Raw genomic sequence first — 7,152 nt, 5'->3', positions numbered from 1 at the left:
CTAAGCCTTTTGTTCTTATTCCTCAAAGGTTTCTGGTATATAAACTACTAAAGATAAAACCTAACTAGCATGTCTATATGAAAAACTAGAACTCCATTGAGTAGTTTTAGGCCAAGTATTTTATGGTCTGCTCTAACAGTTTTCTAGTTCTCTATCATGGCCCTATTTTAGGTTGATAAGGGATATACATCTTCCCAAGATTACAACAGAAATTGGAGAAGTTAGAGGCCAGCTGACATCTCCAATTCTTTATCATCAGGTAACTTACCTGTTAAAGGCTCTTTCTGTATCTATGGGGTTGAACTAGATTTTCCCGATTCCTTTTGAGTTATTAAAGAGAAACAATAATTGGAAGTTGAAGCAGTACTTCCAAATTTCTTCATTATGTTGGGTAATCATATAAAGGTGGGACCAAGTGCTTTTCCATGTGTAAATTCATAGCCTGTTTTAGAAATCAGTAGGGAAACAAATGTTCTGATCAGAAAAAATTTGGAATGTATTTGATTTCTTAGGGTATTTTTTTTCATAATTAGACCTTTTAAGACAATGAAATTTGAATGACAGGAGGCAGAGTGTGGTCAAAGTCTCTATATCACAAATTATGTTGAAAAAATATAGCCAGAATTGTCATTCTAAGGTAGGAATATTCCTTTAACTGCTTTTATTATATGAGCTTAATGTTGCCTAAAATTCCACTAGAACAGAAAACCCAGAATTACTTTGCATTGCATGTGCTTTGAACTCATAAATGTATAGTGTCTAGGATCTAGTCATTATTTAATAATTTTTAAATAAATTAGTGAATTATTGAATGGGTATCTTATGTACTTATTAATTCTACAGCTCCATATAAAGTCACGGGTATGAGAAGTTATAGAAAGGTGAAATAATTTGTAAATACAATATCTATTTTTTACTTCTTGAACCATTCCCTCTAGAATTTTCTCTACACTAGAAAGTGCTCAGAATGAAAGTACTTTCATTTAAAGTTATAATTTATAAATATGTAACAAGAAATTCTCCTAATATGTCATCTCCCTTCTTCTTTCTTTTTCCTAATTACCTTCCTCTCCTTCATCATTTAAAATGAACAGATGGGCTGTTTCAAAGTTTTTGCAAACCTACTTGCTGAACATTCTTACAGACTAAGCAACAATTGAAAATGAAATCCAACAGTTGTTTTATGGCTCTGCCATCAACCGGAGCAATAAAACAGCTCCGTGGGAGCATAGCTGCCACTTGAAAATGTGATTGTGCCATTTCCCATCTCCTTTTACTTTCATAAGTGATGATTTCCTTCATAATAGATGATTTCTTCTTGTTTCTCCCTCTCCTTTCTTGTCTTTGTCTGCATATGCAGTGGTTTCAAATTCTTTTAGCTGCAGAAACTTTCTTAAAAAATATAGCTTATGTATATTTCTAGCGAGGATGGCAATCGAGGAAAAGTAGTGGGTGATGAACTCCCACCTTCTTCTTCTAAACTTCTACAGTGGCCTCTGCGTATCCGTGGAACACAATTGTAAAACCAATGAGCTGACAGTTTAGCTTTTCCCTAAAGAATCCAGGACTCTGTAGTTGACATTTTAATGTAACTTTTATGGCAGAACTTGCTGACTTCATAGTTATGATCAATCCTTCAATATTAATAATTGATACATTTTTTAAAGTCATTTGATAAACTGAAAACACAAAATCACACTGTAGCTTATTTGCTTGTCTAATGTAGGATTCTATCAGCTGTGCTTATTCTGAAAATAAATACAGAGCTTTAGAAGAGGAAATAATAGGGGGGTTCTTGATAATTTAGAGCATAAATATAAATGAGATATAAAGAAACATTCCTCGAGGCTATTAATCTGAATCTTTCCCAAAACAATAACTCTAAAAATTCTCAACCTCTGACAGTTGTTTGATAGTCCATAGAAAATTTGGTAGGATGCTCCATCTAGTTCACATTATGCAGGTGTCCACATTTTTAAAAAAAATCATAATTGGCACTAATTAAGACCATTGTTGGCAGCTTCAGCAAAAAGGCCAGACACTGAGTGGGCAGGAAGAGCTGCTTGGCCTCTCAGCCCCAGACTTCCCGGCAGGTCACTGCTGAATTGCATTAACAAAGCTAAGTTATTCTTGCTCTTTTAATTCTGTGGAAAGAGAAACTCAATTTGCTTTTACTAGCAAAATAAACAATTCCAGTAAATTTATTACTATACATTTATTACATGTATTGGGAGGTCCAGGCTCAGGATCGTCTTTGACAATAAGAGTGGGTGAAAATATTGTGCATTCCGTGTGTCCCCTCTGAAAAGGCAGTGCATCTGGAGCTGGCACGAGTTCTGCACAGTTAACACCCACACAATTGACAGGGTTGGTAATTCTTATTAAGTGTGTGATGGACCTGTGTCAACTGATAAGCATAAATCTTGCTTTTAGGACTTGCTGCAAATACCTTCGTTATAGCCTTTGTATTTTAATATGATATGTGATTAATATTTGCCACCCAACCCACCTGTGACTTTTGTATTGTTTGTACATGAAAATAAAGTTGACAATTAAACTTACTGTTGTGGGATTCCCACCCTGAACAGTATTTCATATTTTCAGTGTTGCTAGATTATAATCATAGAAGATTCTTCTTATTTGGAAAAAAAAGTAAGAATATGTTTACATAGGTCAATCCATGTGAAAAGGATGCTTTGGGTTGCTTTTCAGTAAGTGTATTTACAAATTATTCAGTGTTACAGACTTACATTCAGGTCTACACTCAGATGCAGGCCTGGGTTGGGGGTAAGGGGAAAACAAAGCTCTGAAGTGGGTAACTAATCAGATGAAGGTTTGCAATTTTGTTAGGAATAATGGAGAAGCAATATCAAGAGAGCTGTGGGGTTAATGAACACGGATGTGGCTTTCATTTGCAAATTTCTTTTCATTAGATGAAACAACATTTGCCAGAGTTGGTACTGGTGTCCACACACCCTGGCCTGCATCTGCATGCAAATGGCTTCATCAGAGGCCAGATCTGTGCACAGTGATGAGCGGTACAAGGCACTCACAGAGCCTCTGCTTCGTGGGCTGCTTTCTTGCTGTGTCTGTTTCCTGTTCAAAAATAAGTGCTATATTTTTCCTTCCTGTCACATTATTGAAAAATGGGATAGTTTGAGAACACAAAGAGGTGAGGGCAGTGGACTGTTAATATATTTGTCTTCTTTTAGTTATTCTTACAGGCAGCAGATTGGAAACATCTTTTCTATTTCTAAGCAAAATTAAATTTCCTCAAACTTATCTGGCAATTATCATGATTAGTGTGTTTGTGGTTTGCCATTTATTGAATGCTGACAGGAGAAAGGACCTTGTGTCGAACAAAGATATCACTGCATATACAGGGTGGGGCAAAGATAGGCTTACAGTTATTTGTATTGAGAATAATACAATAATTAATAAATAAAAATACAAGAATATCCTCTGTGCTTTGCACACCCACAACTGTGAACCTATTTTTGCTCCACTCTGTACACAGAATTTGGCTGGTCTGCTCTTTCTACCTAGGTTGAACCAGATTTCTAAAACTTCCTGTGCTTTTACTTTATGATTCAGGACTTACTGTTTAGAACAGTCTCCATTGTGAGAGAAAATAATGCAAAATGTTCTCAATATTTGATTAATGAAATCCTGAAGCATCATTAGTTCAGAATATTTCTAGGGAATTTTCATCCATAATCAGTTAATGTGTTAATTGCACTGGTTTGCTCTCAACTATTGCCCATTAATTTTAGATGGAAATCATAGGTGTCTGGTTTGAGGTATTGCTAACTCTGTGGGTTCTAAACTAATAAGACCAATCCTATATAATAAGAGAGGAATATGCTAATTATCCGTTACTCCCTGAGGCATAACGGCCGACCGAGTAACAACCCGATCACGGATCTGCAGGAGGGTGGGGCAGCGAACTACAAGTGGGCGGCGGAGAGTTACAAGTTGGGGCAGGGCAGCAAGCAAGTGGGAAGCAGAGAGCTACAAGATGGGGCAGGGCAGCAAGCTATGAGGAGGTGTGGGGGGAACTACAGGAGGGCAGGGCAGTGGGCAGAGAGCTACAGGAGGGTGGCAGCGACCTACTGGTACATGGATTCGTGCGCAGGGCTACTAGTCTATCTATAATAATAAAAGGCCAGGTGTCACAACCAGAATGACCAATTGACTAGTCACTATGAGGTGCATTGACAACCTCTTGGTCCCTCCCCCCAGCCCACAGGCTCCCATCACTGGATGGCCAACGGGGAACCACAGGAACCGGGCTGGGTGGAAGCGGAGTGGGAATGGGGACTGGACTTGTGGGGTGGCGAGCAGCTTCACAAAGCATCCTGGGGCATCAGTGAGCAGATGACCGAATGACCCAACGACCTATGACATGCACTGACCACCAGGGGGCAGATGCTCTATGCAGGAGCTGCTCCCTGGTGGTCAGTGCGCTCCCACAGGGGGAGTGCGGCTCAGCTGACTGACCTGTCCCAGTGGCCCACAAGCCCTGCGGCAGCCACTCACTCCCTCAGTAGACCCGCAGGTCCAATCTCCAGAGAATGGGCCAGGCACCGACGGACCAGCGCCGCCGACATGATCTTGACAGGGCCGCTGGTCTCCCGGAAGTCAGCCTCAGGCACCACGGCCGCTTCTCCTCCCTATACACTCCGCAAGAAACAGAAAAGTGGCTGCCAGGTGGCTCCCGAAAGCCAACCGAATGTCAGCAGGACGGATCCGGATCCCAGGCTGGCAAGGGCATCCCAGCACCCCCGCCGGGTGGGCCCATTGCGTCCTGGTCCTCCCCACCCCCTTTGGGACAGGCACCAGATGCAGGGCTTATGGCCGGCGGGCACGAGCCTCTCTTTATCAGGACTGACTGGGTGCAAGCCCGTGGCAGGCACAGCAGGGCTGGGATGAGCAGGAGTGGCAGACAGGAGCAGCAGGTGGTGTTGGACTGCTGATTTTGGCCCAATCTCCACAGGACACGCCAAAGGACCCCACCTGTGCAGGAATTCGTGTACCGAGCCTCTAGTATTAATCAATAAAAGTAGTTGTCATGTTATTTCTGTTCTGGTTATTTTTAGGAGAACAGTGTTAATAAACCTTATTGAGGTTTAACTTGCAAACTATATATGAATAGATCTTAAGCATAGTAAATAATTTTGCTAAGTCTATACACAATAATCAAGATATAGAACATCCTATGACCCCCAAGAGTTTTCCTTGTGCCCCCTTCCTAGTTAACCTTCCCCCTCACATTTTCTTAGCATACTATTTTAAATATTCATCTATGTCACTGTATGTATTTGTAGCTTGTTCCTTTTTATTGCATACTAATATTTATACAAATATATTACATTTTGTTTGTCCATTTGCCTGTTGATGTTCTTTTGGGCTGTTTATATTTCTGGCTATAATGAATAAAGCTACTATAAACTTTTGTGTACAAATCTTTGTTTGAATTTATGTTTTTATATTTTGAGTAAATAATAAATGTGTAACTGCTGGTTTATATGGTAAGGTTATGCTGAACTTTGTTAAGAACTTCCAAAGTGTTTAATGTGGCTGTACCATTTTGTATCCCACCAGCAATTGTATAAGAGTTCTAGTTGTTTCACATTCTAGCCAACATTTGATATTAACAATCTTTTTAATTTTATTTCTTATAATGGCTGTTAAGTGGTATTCACTGTATTTTAAATTTGCATTTCCCTGAAGATTTACTTATGTTGAGCATCTTTTGTGTAGATTGGCCATTTGTATATTTTGTTTTGTGAAGTGTTATTGTTATTTTTAGTAATTTTGGCTATTTTAAAAAATTTAAAAATATATTTATTTTTGAAAGTGTTACATATGTCCCCTTCCCGCCCCCCCCCCCCATTGACCTCATCTAGCCCACCCCTACTTCCCACCCCAGGCCTTCACCACCCTATTGTCTGTGTCCATGGGTTATGCATCTATGCATACAAGTTCTTTGGTTGATCTCCTCAGAGCCACACACTTCCTTGCCTTCCCTCTTTTTGTATTTTTATGGATACAGAAGATTTCTTTAAATATTCTGGACATAAGCTCATTTTCAGAAATATTTATTGCAAACATTTTCTCCTAGTTAGTATCATGCCTTTTAGTTTTCCTAAGAATGTATTTCAAAGAAGAATTTTTAAATATCATGAAGCTCAATTTGTTAGTTGTTTCTTTCTATTATTGCTTTTTGTGAACTCTAATAAATATTTGACTTCTCCAAGGTCATAAAGATTTTCTAGAAAATTTATAGTTTTTATTATATGTTTAGTTCTAGATTTATTTCAGGTTATTTTTTATGTGGTGTAAGGCAAAATTTGAGTGTTTAGTATTTTTTTCTTTCCTATACTGATATTCAGTTCTTCCATCACTATGTTTGTAAAAACACTATCTTTTCATTATTGAGTTGCCTTAGCAACTTATGAAAACTCAAATAAATATGTATTTATTGCCTTCTTCCTAGAGTTTTTCTTTTGTTCCACTCATCTGTCTCTCTTTAAGCCATTACTATATTGCTTTGATTATTGTAGCTTTAGAGTCTTTTTTTAAAATTTCTTTATTGATTAAGGTATCACATATTTGTCCTCGTCCCCCCATTCCCATCCCACACCCCTCCCCACACATGCCCCCACCCCCCTGTTGTCCTTAACCGCTGGTTTAGAGTAAGTCTTGAAATCAAGTAGTATAATGCTTTCACTTTTGTTCTTCAGCAAAATTGTTTAATTATTCTTATTCCTTTAAATTTTCACATAAATTTTAGTCTGTTTATTAATTTCTACCAAAAATGCTCAAATTTTATTTATAATTGAGTAGATTCTAGAGTTCTGTTTGGGGGGAATATATATTTCAATAATATTGAATATTCTGATTCATCAACATGGTATTTCTCTCCACTTATTTAGCTCTTACATTTTTCTCGGCAACATTTTATAGGCTTCATTGTGCAGGTCTTACAAAAACTTTGCTAATTTATTCATAAATAGTTTATAGTTTGGGATGTTGTAAATATTTTTTTTTCATTTTTCATTTCCATTTTTTCTAGGATGTAGAAATATGAATTATTTATGTATATTGACCTAGTATTCTGAAAACTGACTAAACTCATTTATTATTTTT

Source organism: Cnephaeus nilssonii (genome assembly GCF_951640355.1).
Source record: "Cnephaeus nilssonii genome assembly, chromosome: 4".
NCBI classification, from domain to species: domain Eukaryota; kingdom Metazoa; phylum Chordata; class Mammalia; order Chiroptera; family Vespertilionidae; genus Cnephaeus; species Cnephaeus nilssonii.
Note: the sequence above shows the minus strand (reverse complement) of the source record.